The 15,518-nt window shown below is 42.5% G+C and overlaps 1 long non-coding RNA gene and 1 other non-coding gene across 5 annotated transcripts in view; one reads left to right on the forward strand and one right to left on the reverse strand.

Moving 5' to 3' along the window:
- Positions 1–15,518, reverse strand: part of LOC112532111 — a 191,000-nt gene that overhangs the window by 158,782 nt on the left and 16,700 nt on the right. For all 4 annotated transcript variants that reach the window (XR_005858957.2, XR_005858956.1, XR_005858958.2 and 1 more), the window contains exon 2: positions 10,803–10,903. This is a non-coding gene — a long non-coding RNA (uncharacterized LOC112532111). The remainder of the gene's footprint in view (positions 1–10,802; positions 10,904–15,518) is intronic.
- On the forward strand, positions 8,442–8,551 carry MIR6583 (microRNA 6583). Its single transcript, NR_105451.1, has one exon. It is a non-coding gene; the product is annotated as a microRNA 6583 (primary transcript).

A 15,518-nucleotide genomic window follows, 5' to 3' on the forward strand; every position in this document is an offset into this window, starting at 1 on the left:
TCTGGGAAAATACGTTTGCAGAGCAAGCTTCAAACACACAGAAATGCAACACACTTTGTGCTTCTACCCATTCCTGAAAGGCTGAAACAAAAGGAAACAAATAATGTAGGACACAATTAGACCATGGTCTCCTGTTTCAACAGGCAAATGAGAAAAAAAAGAAGTGCAGATTGTTCCAGGGAGCTGCAGTTTGCTCTGTAAACAGTCGTAGCCCCATGTGACAGGGACAACTCTTAGCAATGCACACTGGGACTTGCTATAGATTAACTATAATCAATTCCTGTCTCCCAGATCTTTGTAATCGTTCTTCTTCTATAGGCTTTTGAATTTGTTGGCCTGCCCCATGCAGAACTCCCAGGAAACAAATAACCTCTTCTTACATCAAATGTTTTGTAATGAAGCTCTGCGCCTATTGATTGCCTCTTTCCAGGAAAAGGAGGGGAAGCAGGAAACAGCCTTTCCATTATCCAACTGCTTAATGGGGATAACCTAATATGCTGTAACAACAGCAGTTTTTGGAACATTGTGGACATGCACAGAATCATAAGGGGGCAGAGGACCCTGAGAGATAAAGGACATACCTCTTCCAGAGCAAATCCCATCCGTTTCACCAGATGTCTCCCTACCCAGATCCGAGCAGGATACAGTAAAAGAGACTTCAGCAACCTGCTGCAGTGATACCACAACCTCCCTGAGCAGGGAAGACTTCTTTAAAATCCAATTGCTTTGTCCACCATGGAAAGGGATATAAGACATACAAATGTGAAGGCACCAGTCACAGTCCCTTCCAGGCATCATGGCTCAGGCTCAGCAAGATATTTCTTTTAATTTTGTTCTGTGAGCCACACAGTCAAGAAAAAGCAATCAAGAAGTCTGAAAGGGAGTTAAATTTCCTGTTGTTTCCATTTAGAGAAGAAGTTAGAATTATTTCAAATTGGGTTGAAAAATCTGACTGCTTTTCTGTTTTTGACAGATGCTCGTCATGACAACTCCATGCTCCCCATCTCCTTGCCACCCACAGGAATTATGCCCACATGGGCTACATGCCAGGAAAACCATTAACTATGAGAAGACCACAGCTCTCCGTGGAAATGCCGTCAGTGCCCTGTACAGAACCCTGTCAAAGCTATTTCTTGGCAGTCTGCAGACTCAGGCGGTTGCTTTTGTGGCCATTCCATGTGAATGAGAACCTGCTGCTATTTGAAAACTTTTCTTTTTGATCACAAAGACAGTAAATAAGTACTGACAAAGTACTTACATGTTGGGTTTTGAGGACATTCATGAGCTGCCCTACACAGAATCCAGCAGAGATCCTGCAAGACATCACACACCAGACAACAGAAGAGAGAGTCTAGAAGACATGCTGGTATTAATAGCACCAATGAGAGGCGTGTGGCTGCTAAACAATGAAATCAGTGCAGTGAGAACAGTGAATTAGCATCAAGCTGTAATCTTCTGTTGCAACCCGTGGTTGTTCACCCTTAACATAGAATCATAGAATCATAGAATCACCAAGGCTGGAAAAGACCCACAGGATCACCCAGTCCAACCATCCACCCATCACCAATAGTTCTCAATAAACCATGTCCCTCAACACAACGTCCAAACATCACAACAAACATCACAAGACCACCCCTTGTTTCTCTGAACTGTGTCTGCTTCTCTGATAAAACGTTCCACTTGTGATGCACAAGCACTGCTTAAGACTCTGGATGCAGTCATAGCCTGTTTTCAATGTACAGTCTACAATTACTGCTAACTGGTGACCAAAAGGCATTACAGTAAGCACAGAAATCAAGTGCAGCGGGCAACATATTGGAGTTGGATATTTTTTGTTGTTGCCTATCCAATTAATTTGAAGCTATTTCTGAATGAGCGGACTTACGAACTGGTATTATTATATCCTTTGAAGTAAAAGTAGGTCTCAATCTGCCTATTTTATTTTTATTTTTCCCTTTTCCTTAAATCAGCAAACCCGTTACGCAGCCTCTTGCTGATTTTAAGAGGCATATGGTTCTTAATCCAGTGGTGTATGAATTATGGCAGTAAATGGCTTTGAAAGTGCTTCGAAAGCAAAAATATGGAAATTTTCCCCTCCAGAGACTAGGATGAGCAGTCATTATTTTTGCGATTGCAGAGAACACTGCCCAAGTGTTCCAAGACTGCGTGTGTGTAATTGTTTGCTTCTTCCTCTCTTTGAAGTATTTTTTTAAACTATAAAACCGCAGACACACTCAAGGACAGCTTCCACAGCCTGGTCAAGAACACCAGCACATCTACATATTCACCAAGTCATAAATCTTCTATACTTTGGCTATGCATACATGACACATGACCCTTATTTCTCCCTTGTGGTTGCACTCTGAGAGACAATAGAGGTCCAGTAAAGCACACAGCTTCCCTCTTAGGTAATATTTCATAATACCTCTTTACAACTACCAACGCATCAAGGTAACTCAGCTGCAGCCTGGGAGGGGAGTTTAACCATAAATGTCTTAAATTGTCTAATTTGGATAAAATGAGCAAGAAAATTCCCTCAGCTATTTGTTAGTATAATAATGTCATCTATATGTTTCTTGCCTTGTGGTATTCTGCTTTGTAAAGGGGAATGAACTATACTCTGAATCCTTTGGATATTTGGTTCGATCTGTCTGTCAGACATTAATTAGTTTCATAGCAATCTCTCACTGCTGTCTTGTGGAAAGACAGTAAGACTGAAAAATAAGCCAGGATGACAAAAGGAGAGCTTGACTTGCTTCTGACCAAAGAAATCTGTCATTAAGAAAAGGTTCAGAACTCAGATCTGAAGCTCCTTTGCCTGCCTTGGGGGACTACAGATGACTGGATTAAAACATTAACACGTTATTATATACGGAATTGTCTTCTCAAAGAATGGTCTGTTTGCTCATTTATTTCTGTGTACATAAACAACTGAAGAGAGGGAGATTTTCAGAGCAGAGCGCTGGAACTCAACCATGCGACTCTCACTAATGACAGTGGCTGTTAGGCAGCCAAAACAACCAACGAGGTTTCCAAATTAACCTTAAAATAACATTACAGAGGCCTCAGTAACAGCTCTGCAGTTAAATCCATATTAAAATTTGCACTTGGAGCATCGCTAATGTCCCAGGATTTCCTACTCAAATTACTCTGCATCATCTCCCTGTTTTACATACCAAGGTCTAATTCTCTGCCGCGTAACAGCATTTTTTAACACTGGTGCAAATCATATTTGGGGCACCAGCAGAAAAGGACTACAGCAGGGCAGAGTCAGATCCCAGCTCTCCTGGAGACAAGGGAATTCGTTCACCCATATTTAAACAGAAATTTCGTCCTGTCCTACTCAAAAATCCAGAGCTCAGACCTGAGATATTGTTTAGGCTAATAGCCATAAAGAATCATGAGCCTTAAAACATACATAGAAATATTTGTGGATATTTTAAAGATAGGCTTAATTTTTTTTTTAATGTAATATAATCCATCACTCTTTCATCCTCTGCTTTCTCCAGCTCCAGCAGACCACTTTTCGATCAAGCCACAGCATTATTTTTCCAGCAGCACCCAGCAGCCTTCTCCTCCCCACTGACCTTTGAATTTCAGCAAGGGTGTGGAAAGGAGCTCCCCACCAACCTTCTGCCTGCAGCAGTGTCTGTCCCACTGTCACCCACCACCCATTCACACCCCTTTCTCTGGGGCATCAGCCCAACTTGCCTCCAAAAGCCCAGTGCCTGAGGCCCATGGAAAATCCAGTTTCCACTCGTACCATGCCAATGGTGATGCACCATTTATTCTATGCAGTGGTGATCCTTTCCTTTTTTTTTTTTTTTCCCGTCATCTCTCAAAGTTTCCCACACCTCTGAAAATAAAGCCAGTTTTATTTAGATTGCTGAATACAGATGCCAGAGTTTTAAAATGCTGATTGATAGGTTGTGGTTTTATGTGAAAAATACATATCAGGGCTAGACTGCAACTCTGGTTTGCAGAAGTAGGCATGCCAATAAATTCTTGGTTTATATATATGTTTTTTAACAGACAGAAAAAAAGGAAAAGGACTAAACTAATCAAGTCTTCTCTGAGGCATTTCATCCCTAGGGTGTTTTAAAGAGCCAGAGGTAGCAAGACCAGAGTTTTCTCAGTCCACCATAAAAACAATGTGAAATGGTCTGGCAGTACACAGCGTGAAATACTGGAGTGCATACCTCCAAAGAGGGATGCAGCGGTGAGCAGGTCTATTATCCCGTTCCCCCTCCATAAACAAAACCCAAAACTTGCAGACCGGCCAATGCTTTGCTGCATGCAGTGCCCAGCAAGACACTGCTCAACAGCTTGCCCACCTGACAAAGCAGCTGGGGAATTCACACAGGTTTTTGACGGTTAACCAAATTCCAATCCTTTTAAGTTTGCACACTACTGGTGCCTGCTAATAGGAAGGCAGAAAGGAGAGCAATACCAAAACAAATTTTCCATCTACTGTCTATCTCAGCATCTGCTGATAAAACCACAATAGGCAAACCAACATGCATAACATGCATACCAGAAAATCAGCAGATAAATTAGCTTGTGGTACCAGCCAATTATTATTAAAATTGACACAGTTAACAGTGTGCTGGTACGGCTTATTCTAAGCCCCCAGGGTGAAACACACTGTCCTGGCAGAGGTGCAAATCTTGATGTTGAAATAGCCAAGCCTGAAACATCAGTGAGAAGACACGGGCTTTTGTGCTCTCCGATCCAGGGCAGAAAGGATGCATTACACTTATGGGATCTGTCTCCAACCAGCTGAAAGATGGACAAAGCAACAAGGTTTCTGAAGATATGTGGTATATTTGGAAGACCCCCCTCACATTCTACTAAAGGGCCAACACATATCTACAGGAGTTTTGAAACTCTCATTAAAGGCTATTCCCTATCCTACAAATCCCTTGTTTAAGCATCCCTCAGTCTCCAACACAATACTGCAGTGAATCCCATAAGCCTTTCTGTTTAACCTTAACTGCAGAACGGTGGTAGAATCATTAGAAGCGAAACCACTAAAACGTGAAGAACATGCCAGATTCCTTACTCACTTTTTTTAGTGCCTCATTCAGGTTCCAACGGTTTCAATCTTAGTTCCTCTGACTTCTGAGAGGTACTGATGAGACATTTTAAAGACACCTTCCTGTAATTCAGCCACAGCAACAAATTTGGGTGCCTCTCCCAGAGAGGAAGCAACCAGGGAAGAGTTTCCATGCCAGGGAAAGGATGCTAGCCCTTCCTTCAAACCATTTCAGATGCTTTGCCACACTGAACATGGTCAGGCTAGCAGGCTAGGCAGCCAGGCATATTTGATACTAATTTATTATTTTTAAGAATCCCCCTCCCCCCCTTTTTTTTTTTATGCTAGTTAAATATGCCATGGAATAAAATCCCTTTACTTGATTTATTTCTTCTGCCTCTGCCTCAAATGAAATTTAAATCTCATGAATCTGAAAAAAAATATATATATTACAAGCAGCTGCAGCACAGCCACAGTTTTCTCAGAGGGAATGCTTAAAAAGAGGTTCCTAAATCCATGGATGTTGTGGCATGAGGCCAGCACTCACTGCAGAGCATCTCCGGAGCCCAAACACCTCAGACTACGTTTCAAAGAGTCTCCCTCTGATACTGCTAGTTGTACTGTAAGGTATGATTACCAGAACTATGAGGAAGGCAAATTTGGTTAGTCTTCCCAGCTCTCCAGCAGAGAGTTTCGTGCTCTGTGTTAAGAAGCGTTTTAATTCATCCAAAGCAGTTCACACATTTTCTTAATAATTATATACGTCCAAACCTTTCAGTTCTCAGAATATTCACCTCTGAGCCTGAGTATATAAGTACAAGACCAGACATCAGTTTTTCCATCAATATATTGCCTACAATCCTGTCTATGCATCTGTCAGATGCCTGTCATCCTGATGCACTGGTGCCAGTCTGAACTCTCACCCTCTGTTAGTGCTGCTGCTGACAAGGAAGATGGAGCTGTACTGTGTTTCTTTTTGCTAATGTGAAACCATGGCTTCTTCTGTCTGTCCCTGGAAGCTACTCAGGTGGAAGCTGGTGGCTCCATTTTAAGAGGAGCAGCAGGTGCGATTCCATGTTCAGGTCAGCGTTTCTTCTGCAGCAAAACAGGTTATGAGCTCCATGCCTGGGCAAAAATCTCCCTGCTCAAAGACTGGCAGATGCTTCATGTGGGGAGCTCACTATCAAGGTCTTTGGGAGACTGTTAAGTGCAAGAGAAACAGCATCTATAAACAAAACCTATGATGGTCTTTATCCTACACAAATCCTTAGCAGGAGCATTACTTCCTCACAAAAAAGTCTATTTTCATGTTCAGACAGCACCTAAAAGAGAGATAAAACAGCAGTTCCTGGAGTACCCAGCACCATTTTAATGGCTGAATGCGGAATTATAAAAGAGGCTTGGCTTCCAGGTGCAGACAGATGCCTTATGTGAAGTTACTGTCTGCCTCTTACCAAAACCAACAGGCATTTTTGGTAAGGCTTTTCGTAGCAGATGGCAAAACCCGAGTCCTGCTGGCTGGAGCAGAATCTGAGAGCACTCAGCACACAGCAGGATCAGGCCCGGAGCGTGGAGCTGAGCACTGTGCTTCACATTGTTAAGGAACGGCATCAGTGTGAAAAGGATGCGAAAGAGATGTTCAGGCACTGAGCATCGGGTTCAGAAAAAAAAAGACCAACAAACCTTTATGGAATGCTGCGATGTTTTCTTTTGTATACGGTATCAATGACGGTGGAGTATGCTTGCTGAAAAACCAGCCCTTGGTAATTGTCAGGGAACTTCATTCTGAGTGCAGGCTCTACTGGAAATTAATTGCTTCAGTGCAATCTGAACCACATCATAAATGTCATGTAGAAGTTGCAGGGAGTGAGGAGGCAATGACAGCTCTATCCGCACTGTTTCATTTAAAGGTGGGTAAAACACACTGCGACAGAAGTGCTCTTCATCAATAATTTAGTCCGCAGTGTAAAGCCAAGCCTTGCCAAAGATGCCAGGGGAGCAGCTACCTCCCTGGTTTTAATGACACCAGCAGGGAGGGGTTGAGGGGCCAGCTCAAATCAACATTCATTGCACATCTGGGCATGTCGGCAGATGAAGATATCTAGGACTGAGCTGACAGGACAAAGGGTTGAAAAAAGAAGCGTAACCTAGAAAACCTTTACTTTGAATTCTTTGTATAAATTCAAGGGGGATGACAGTTCCTAAGGTCATCTTACATAATAAAACTACAGCTATCTACATAGAGAATTTTAACTCTTTCCAACACGTAATCAAAGAAACCACAAGTTAAGTTTATATTATTCACTTTATGAATGTAAAATGCAGAATCTTTAATTCTCTGAGAAGAACTATTTTAATGAGCAGGATGTTAACATTTATATGCCTGACTTCATCGTAATAACCCTAATTATAGTACCATAGAAGCCCCACTGTAGTGGAGGGTCACTGCAGTTCCTATTATAACCCTGATCTCGGGGGAGTTGCGTATCCTCACCGTTGCGCACTGCATCGGCTGAAACTTGCCACGCAGGTCAGCACTGTTTTCCTCCTCCTTACAATTCCTGGTTTATAGCAGCTCAGTTTTGTCCTTACACCGCTTCTGCTTGCCAAAAATAAGCGCTTTCATTGCTTTTATGGCAGTCTCTGCACAAAAGCCCATCTACTCTCTCTGAAGAGATAGCGCTCAGGTGCAATGGGACCAACACATCATCGTACTGAGCGCCGCGTTCTCACCCTGGGAGGCCACAAAACCTTGGAGTCACCACCCAGCTGAGGCTGCCCCAGTCTGCAGCATCGCTGCGGTTCTGGCAGAGCTGTTGTGCAGCAGGCTCACTTTCTAGGTTAAACGTCAGGAGCTGCAGTTATGGACGGGTGGGTGATGACTCATGCAATCCGTGCATGGTGGGACGCGGTGCCAAAGCAGCAGAAGACAAATGGGGGCAGATGGCCCCAGTCACAGCGATGTATTACTTGCAGGTTATAGAACATCAAAGTGTTCAGCCATCATTTAAATCCGGAACGCAAATTCCTTTTGTCCAGATAAGAGTGGCATCAAAAACCAACTGCTTTCACCTCCGATGTGGCCGGAGAATTTTTTCTGTCAAATGTTGCCTCTGCCGTAGCAATAATCCCCACCTCTGGCAAGTTCAGAATAAATTATTTAGCCTTACAGTACCCAGAGCTATGACTGAGTGCTATTGAAAGGATATAATTGGTTTGCCTTGTCCAGTAAAGCTACATAATTCATTCGCTCCTTATTTTCTCTTCACAGACATTTTTTGATGAAGTATTAGGGGCTTTCCCTGATCTTCAAAAGCCCTGAGCGGTGCGGATCCCACCGGAGCTGTGCTTACAGCAGAAGCCTCATCCACGCTGGCTGCACTGGAGGCTTGTTGCAGTGGGGGCCACCTGGGAAGGTGACAAGCAGAGGAGCTGGGAGGATGCAGCGGGAGGTATCTCGCTTAATTGCACCTGACATTTCTCTTTCATTTCCCAGTGTGTAATGCATTTCTTAATAATAATGTTAAAATGCTAGCACCACCAACCAGAAGGGCCCTCCAAAAGTTCTGCTGAAGGACTGTAACATTCATATTCTGGGAAAGCTAAATGGTTCACAGAGGCAGAATGCTGCCAGCCCAAGTGATGATTTTCAGGAGGGGCCTATACAAGAGTAGGTCATAAAAATTACATTTGTTGATTGTGAGTAGAAATAACAACTGAACATTTCCTATCTCCACCTCTTGCAAAGGAAGACACTTGTGCTTATTCTGCTTTGCAGTGACCTCCTCCGGAGACCTGTCTTTCCATTAGGGTAGACACACAAGAAATAGCATCCCAAGACAAAAGTCTCCAAGACTATTGCTATATTTGGCACCCCACGCTGTGTCACAGACACCAGCTCACTGCAGGCTGCCAAGGCAAATTCCTTATTGTCACAGCAAGCACTGTACCAGTGTCACTGAGGTGTCACTGAGGGGAACTCCTATGTGCTTGTTACCTGCTCCAGGACTGCAGGTGAATAGGTGATGGTGCACCATCAGTGGTCCTTCTCAGTGTTACTGTTTACCCCAGTGGGTTAAAGGCAAAGGTGACAATTCTCTGCAAATCAGCTTAGAAGTTTGGCCAGCTCTCTCAAAGCTTCCAAATTACACCTTTCATTGTAAATGCGAGATTTAATAGGAAGGTCATCTAAAAGCCTAATCCAGCATTGTTTCTTTGCGTGGTACCTCACTTTTGGGAAGAAGCCTGAATTTTAAAGTGATAGAAAACTGAAGCTGCACTTCTTTCCCTGCTGAATTGCAGAAAAACAAAGGCCCTAATTATAATAAACTCAGATAATAATAGAAGCCTGCACTACTAATGTACAGGCAGAGATATTAAAATCAGGGTACGCATGTGTGCTAGAAAAGGATTAAGTGTGAAGCCATATGTGATACGCTTTTCTTCCAAAGTGCCAGGCTAAGCAGAGTGATTTCACAAACACAGAGAACAGAACAACATCCTTTAAAGAAAGCAGAGCAGCGGTCCACACCCACAAACACCAGCTCTCAGTGTGTCTTCAAGGCCCATTTGTCTTCCACCAAGCCCTACCGCAACCACTTAGCCCTCATCCAAAGCAAGGCTGGGATGCAAGGACGGAAGGGCAGCGAGCTGCCCAGGCAGGTATGCGCAGCTCCTCTGTAGGCAAAGCTGTAGAAGTTCAGGACCTCTTAACTGCAGCAGTCAAGTGCATTAACTTGTTTAATTTTGAACGGCTATTGCCAGGCTCCCAGCTGGTGCATCCTGGCGCAGCTCCACGGATCTCAACAGAGCTACTACAACTGACACCAGCTGGGGATCTGGCCCAGTTTCTCAATTTGTCATAAAGACAGCAATTCTTTGGGCACTCTCCTGTCCTATGCAGATTGTCACAAAACATCAGGTTTCAAAAGTTACAGCAGTGACAATTCACAGTGGGCATGCTTCTGCATCTTCACTTTCCTTCTTACATTCACGATGGGATTCCTCCAGAAGTATCTTCAACATGTACCCTGAGTGCTGAGCCCCATAATGAGACACCCGTTCTCAGGGGCAACAAAATAATGAGGCTAAGGTAGAAATTCTCACTTTAGAAAAAAGATACTTTGTGTGTGTGTGTGGAGCACTGGAGAGATTAACTGCAAAAGCGAACAAGAAGTCTAGAGGATAAGACATCAGAAAGGGCTGGAGAGTTGGGAATATCAACACAAGCCCCTCAGCATTGCTTCTTCCTCCTCAGACTGAGGAATGGGCCCAGGGAACACTCAGCTCCCAGGGGTCCTGTGAGTACTAAGCAGGACTCATCTTTCATAAACAGAATTTTGAAGGGTCAAAGAATAGTCAGCACCTAACAAAGGAGAACATCCAGGTAAAAGCGATAAAATGCGACTTTGCTAAGTGGGCAAAGAATTATTTCATCCAGCATGAAAGTCAGCAACTATATATATCTAGGAAGAAATTATTCTGAAATAGGCGAAATATTTAACAGTGGTACTAAGAAAAAATAATCAAAGTACGAATCCCCCATCTAAACAACTGCCCGTCATGCAGCCCAGTAGGCTTAATCTGCCACGAAGCCAAATACTTCCCAGAGGAGGTGATCGTTAGTTTGAACATTAATTTCCCTTCCCCTCTTCTTATGTATCCATTAAGTGGAATAACAAGAAATGTTCATGGCCATAAGGTGTGTTTGATGGTGAGGAGTGAAAGAGAATGTGCAATTAAAAGATGTAAATGATAAACTGTATACCCTCTCAGCTGGCTTGACCAATGTGTGGGGCTTCTGGGACACGCGCATTTCTCCTCCCATGTTGAGGTCACTGAACTGCAGAGGCACAAGGATGGAGGAAGCTGGAGGGAAAGAGAGGATGAATTAATACTCCGTATTTTTCTTGTTCACTTAGATTTGCAAAACGTGTTTCTTGAATGAGTTTGAAGCCTAACATATAAAAAGCTGACTATTTATATATTTGATTCTTTAAAAGCAATTAGGAATACAAAGCAGATGGTACAGCATTGTAGATTTCCCTTTTCATATTGCTTAAACACTAGAGATCAATAAGTCTAATATAAACAGATGATTTCCATAGCAGGGTTTATAATTAGCTGGCACTGAATGTGTCCAAACTCTAAAATAATTAGCAGAAGCATGTGGCACACCATTAAAACCTTGTGGCTTGTCTGCATTTACATTTATAATTATTAAAGTTAATTATGATGCTTGTGGTGTGGTTCCAAGCTCCTTTACAACTTAGATTAAATATTTTTTCAGCCCTGCTTTTTCTTTCAAGCCCACCAAATGCCAACACTTTCAACAAACTTCATTTCATCAACAAATTTTAAAAATTGGGTTTATTTTTATGGGAGGGACCTGAGCATTTTTCCCAACTAACGGTTTTACTCTTCCAAAGGGACGTGACACAGGAATTGAGGAATAAATAATTTTGAAGGAAAAAAAAAGCAACCAATATTCCCAATTAGAGGTAATGATTTTAAAGTTTAAGAAAACCGTTCAACCTGATGTGTTGTTGCAAATGAAACTCAAAGATAAACAATTTTAGTTAAGCAAAACATCTTAATGACATTCGAGACCTTACACCAAAGCAAATCTTACTCTTAGACGCTCTAATCTTGTACTATATCTGCAAAAATCACATTGTAAAAGGCAGCAGGATTGGGTATAAACGTCATGATGGGCAAGGACTTTGGAAGGTCTGATTCAAGTTGACGTGTCAGTTCCCACAACCTGAGCTACAGAAAGCTACAGCCAATTTATCTGGTTATTTTGCTAAACATTCGTCATTAAGACACTATGAAACATTCAGAACCCCAAAGAGGTTGCACTGTTTGCATAATGCCTTTTTCAATTACATGTTTTTCATAACTCTTCTATAATGTCTAGCTAAACTCAGCACTGCCCTCCAAATACAGAGCCAAGGGTGGATGTCTGTAGGACAGAGCCCTTCTGGAAGATGATCATAGAATCATGGAATCATAGAATTGCTCAGGTTGGAAAAGACCTCAAAGATCATCAAGTCCAACCACAACCTAACCATACTACCCTAACTCTAACAACCCTCTGCTATATCATGTCCCTGAGCACCACATCCAAATGCTTTTTAAAGACATCCAAGGATGGTGACTCAACCATCTCCCTGGAGAGCCCATTCCAGTGCTTAACAACCCTTTCTGTAAAGAAGTGTTTCCTAACATCCAACCAGAACTTTTCCTGGCGCAACTTGAGGCCATTTCCCCTCATCCTGTCACCTGTCACCAGTGAGAAGAGACCAACCCTGCTCTCACTGTAAGCACCTTTCAGGTATTGGAAGAGAGCAATATGGTCTCCCCTCAGCCTCCTCTTCCCCAGACTAAACAGCCCCAGTTCCTTCAGTGTCTTTTCATAGGGCATATTCTCCAAGCCCTTCACAAGCCTTGTTGCCCTTCTTTGGACCTGCTCCAGCACCTCTGACAGTGTCAAAGGCTTTACTGAAGTCCAGGTAGACCACATCAACAGCCTTACCCTCATCCACTAAGTGGGTCACCTTGTCATAGAATGAAATCAGGTTTGTCAGACAGGATCTATCATTCGTAAACCCATGCTGACTGGGCCTGATCCCCTGGTTGACCTTTAACTGGTCCATGATGGCTCCTGAGATTATCCTTTCCATAACCCTCCTGGGCATCGTGGTGAGACTGATAGGTCTGTAGATACCAGGATCATCTTTCTGGCCCTTTTGGAAGATGAGCATCACATTTGCCAGTCTCCAGTCTGCTGGGACATTACTGGTTAGCCAGGACTGCCGAAGGATGATGGAGAGAATGATGTTCCTGGAGGACCAACCCCATGATTCAGGAACACCGTGTTTTCCCCCAGACACATGAAGCACTCTCCTGGTAGGCAAGTAAAAATAAATTTAATCCACCCGTCTGCCTACTGATGTGCGAATCATCTCCTACTGTAAGATTCTGGGAGCACAGCTGCTGAACACAGCTTAGAAGAGAACAGTGACACTTCTACTGCATACCAATTCTCCCATATGAAACTCTCCATCACAGTCTTTATTCTCCCAATCCACCAAACACCTGATGTAGTCCAGTCACCCAGCTGAGTGATTGCATGACAAGTTTTCCCGTTGCAGTGTGGTACAAAACATCTATTCTTGGCATGGTTCAACTCTAAAGTTACCTGTGAGAACTTTAATTTTTCCAGGCAATTTTCTCCTGCAAATTGTGAAGCAAAAAGTGGAGCTTCTCTACTTTCTCTCCATGTTTAACTGCCACGGAGGAAGTCACAGATAAGTGGTTTGTATAGCAGAAAATGCCACAAATACCAAATTCCAGCAAGCGGGAACCATTCTGACGCACCATTTCCAGGGAGAGTAAAACCTGACCTTTTGTGTACAGGTTGGTTACATTATTTGACCAGCTGCTAGAGTTTACGTGACATAGCAGGACACCTAAGAACAGGGTGAGACCCTACAGTTTCATGGTATTTAAGGATTTTTTTGGTTTGTTTTCCCCACAATAAATTGAAATAAAGTATTTCTCTAAAGTCAGCGAGAATTTAGAATAGTTTTACAGAAACGGAGCTTTCAGTCACTTTAGTGCAAATACTCTCATTTCTGAAATTACAAGGAATACCTGATTTCCAGTATAGAGATACATCTTTTTTTTCTTTTTTCCTGAAGTGTTTCTGTTCTTTATATAACATGTCCATCATGAACTTCTTGGCCCTCATTCTTGTTTCCTCTGGCTCAGGCCAGACCCGGAGATGTCTGGAATGTGACAAGGCAGTATTAGCCTGCCAACTATATTCTGTTAGCAAATTTATTTTCTTCTCCTAGACTGATGATAAAAATGTCATGGTGTGATGCTTTAGCAGGCCCAAGAGCTGCCCACCTACAGCTGCAGGGCTTGAAGAGAGCTTGGAGCCAAAAACGCCATAAGGAGAGCAGACAGCAGCTCCACCAACTTTGCTCCTTCTGCATTGCTTATTCTCCTGCTAAATGATGCAATGTGACCCCCTCAGGGATTCCAAGTCTGATCATGTTTTTCTCGCTATTTTTTCTTTCCTACTTCCTCCTTCTCCTTGACTAAAGCAGCCCAAACTGCTGAATTTTTCATGAAAGAGATAATATCATTGTACATAAGATAATGGCATTCAAATACATCCATCTGCTTGTTAGCTCTGACTACATCGATTGTGTTTCTTCTGAAAGAATATTTACCAAAAAGGAAAAAAAAAAAAAAAAAGGCAAAAAGAAAAAGAAAAAAAAAAGGTTTCTCTTTTGTGGTGTAAAATATGCACATTTTCATAACTGGAATACAGAATCCCTTTGACATACTTTAGATAAGAGAAATAAAATGAACTGAGAAATTAAGAAAAGCACCCTTGAGGTCTTGCCAGGACAAAAGTATTTCCTCCTCCAATATTTCATTAAAAATCTAGACAGGTTTTACAATAATACACTGTTGATTTTTTCCCCTTCTTTCTTCCAGTAAGCAGTATCTCATTGCAGAGCTGAAATACTGCATGCCAATGATCGGGTTTTTTACTAGCCCGAAAGTTTTCAAACATGGCCTAGAGGATTACTCCTAGGGCGTTTAGTGCATCTTACTTCCCCATAAAAACTGGCTGGCCTCAAGTAATTCAGTTTATCATTTTACTCCTTTCTGGCCTTTCTGGCTATTCCGATAACCTAGAGAGAGACCACAAAATATGTGATATCCAATTACTGGAAATCTGATGAAAAATTACCCTCAGAAGTAGGGCGACTGAAGAGAGTTACTGAATTTCAGATGCTTTAGACAAAAAGGACACCACAATAAAAACGTGCCTATCAAATTTACACACGCCAATCTGCTCCCACTTCGTTTCCTATGGTTGTGTACTACAGTCCCTGGTTCTGAAGTTCCATTAGAGCAAACAGTTTACTCTAATTGGCCTTTTTACAGTTATTACAGCTATGTCCTAAAATCTGAGCGCTGCTTTGTGCTCCTCCTCTGATCTGTTTAGCAGAGCAGAGTAGAGCTTCATCTTCCATTGGTGATGGAGAGAATGATGCCTGAACTGCTCCTCAGGTCCAATTTGGTTTCTTTCAAAACTGAATTTACGACAGCCACATATAAAGATAACATGATTTAATCACAGATGTTCAACAAGGGCAAAATTATTCACAAGTTCTCAGTTGTGAATTATTTTTCGGCTCCATTGACCAACATGTCTCACTTCATACTGTAGTACTCTATATTAATAGCTGATGCTGAGTTTCCCAAATGATGGCATCTGTGTAGCAACCAGGGAGCAATTCTTTCTGGACAAATGCCTCTCCTTTTCTCTGACTTCTGATCTGCTTGCTGCCTGCCGTAAGTTTACTAAGCAGCATGTACTGTGGGAGCTCTATGTCCTAAATACAGAGGACATGTCCAGTCCAGTAAAATAATGCTTTTATAATGATTGCTTCAG

Source organism: Gallus gallus, chromosome 3 (genome assembly GCF_016699485.2).
Source record: "Gallus gallus isolate bGalGal1 chromosome 3, bGalGal1.mat.broiler.GRCg7b, whole genome shotgun sequence".
NCBI lineage: Eukaryota > Metazoa > Chordata > Aves > Galliformes > Phasianidae > Gallus > Gallus gallus.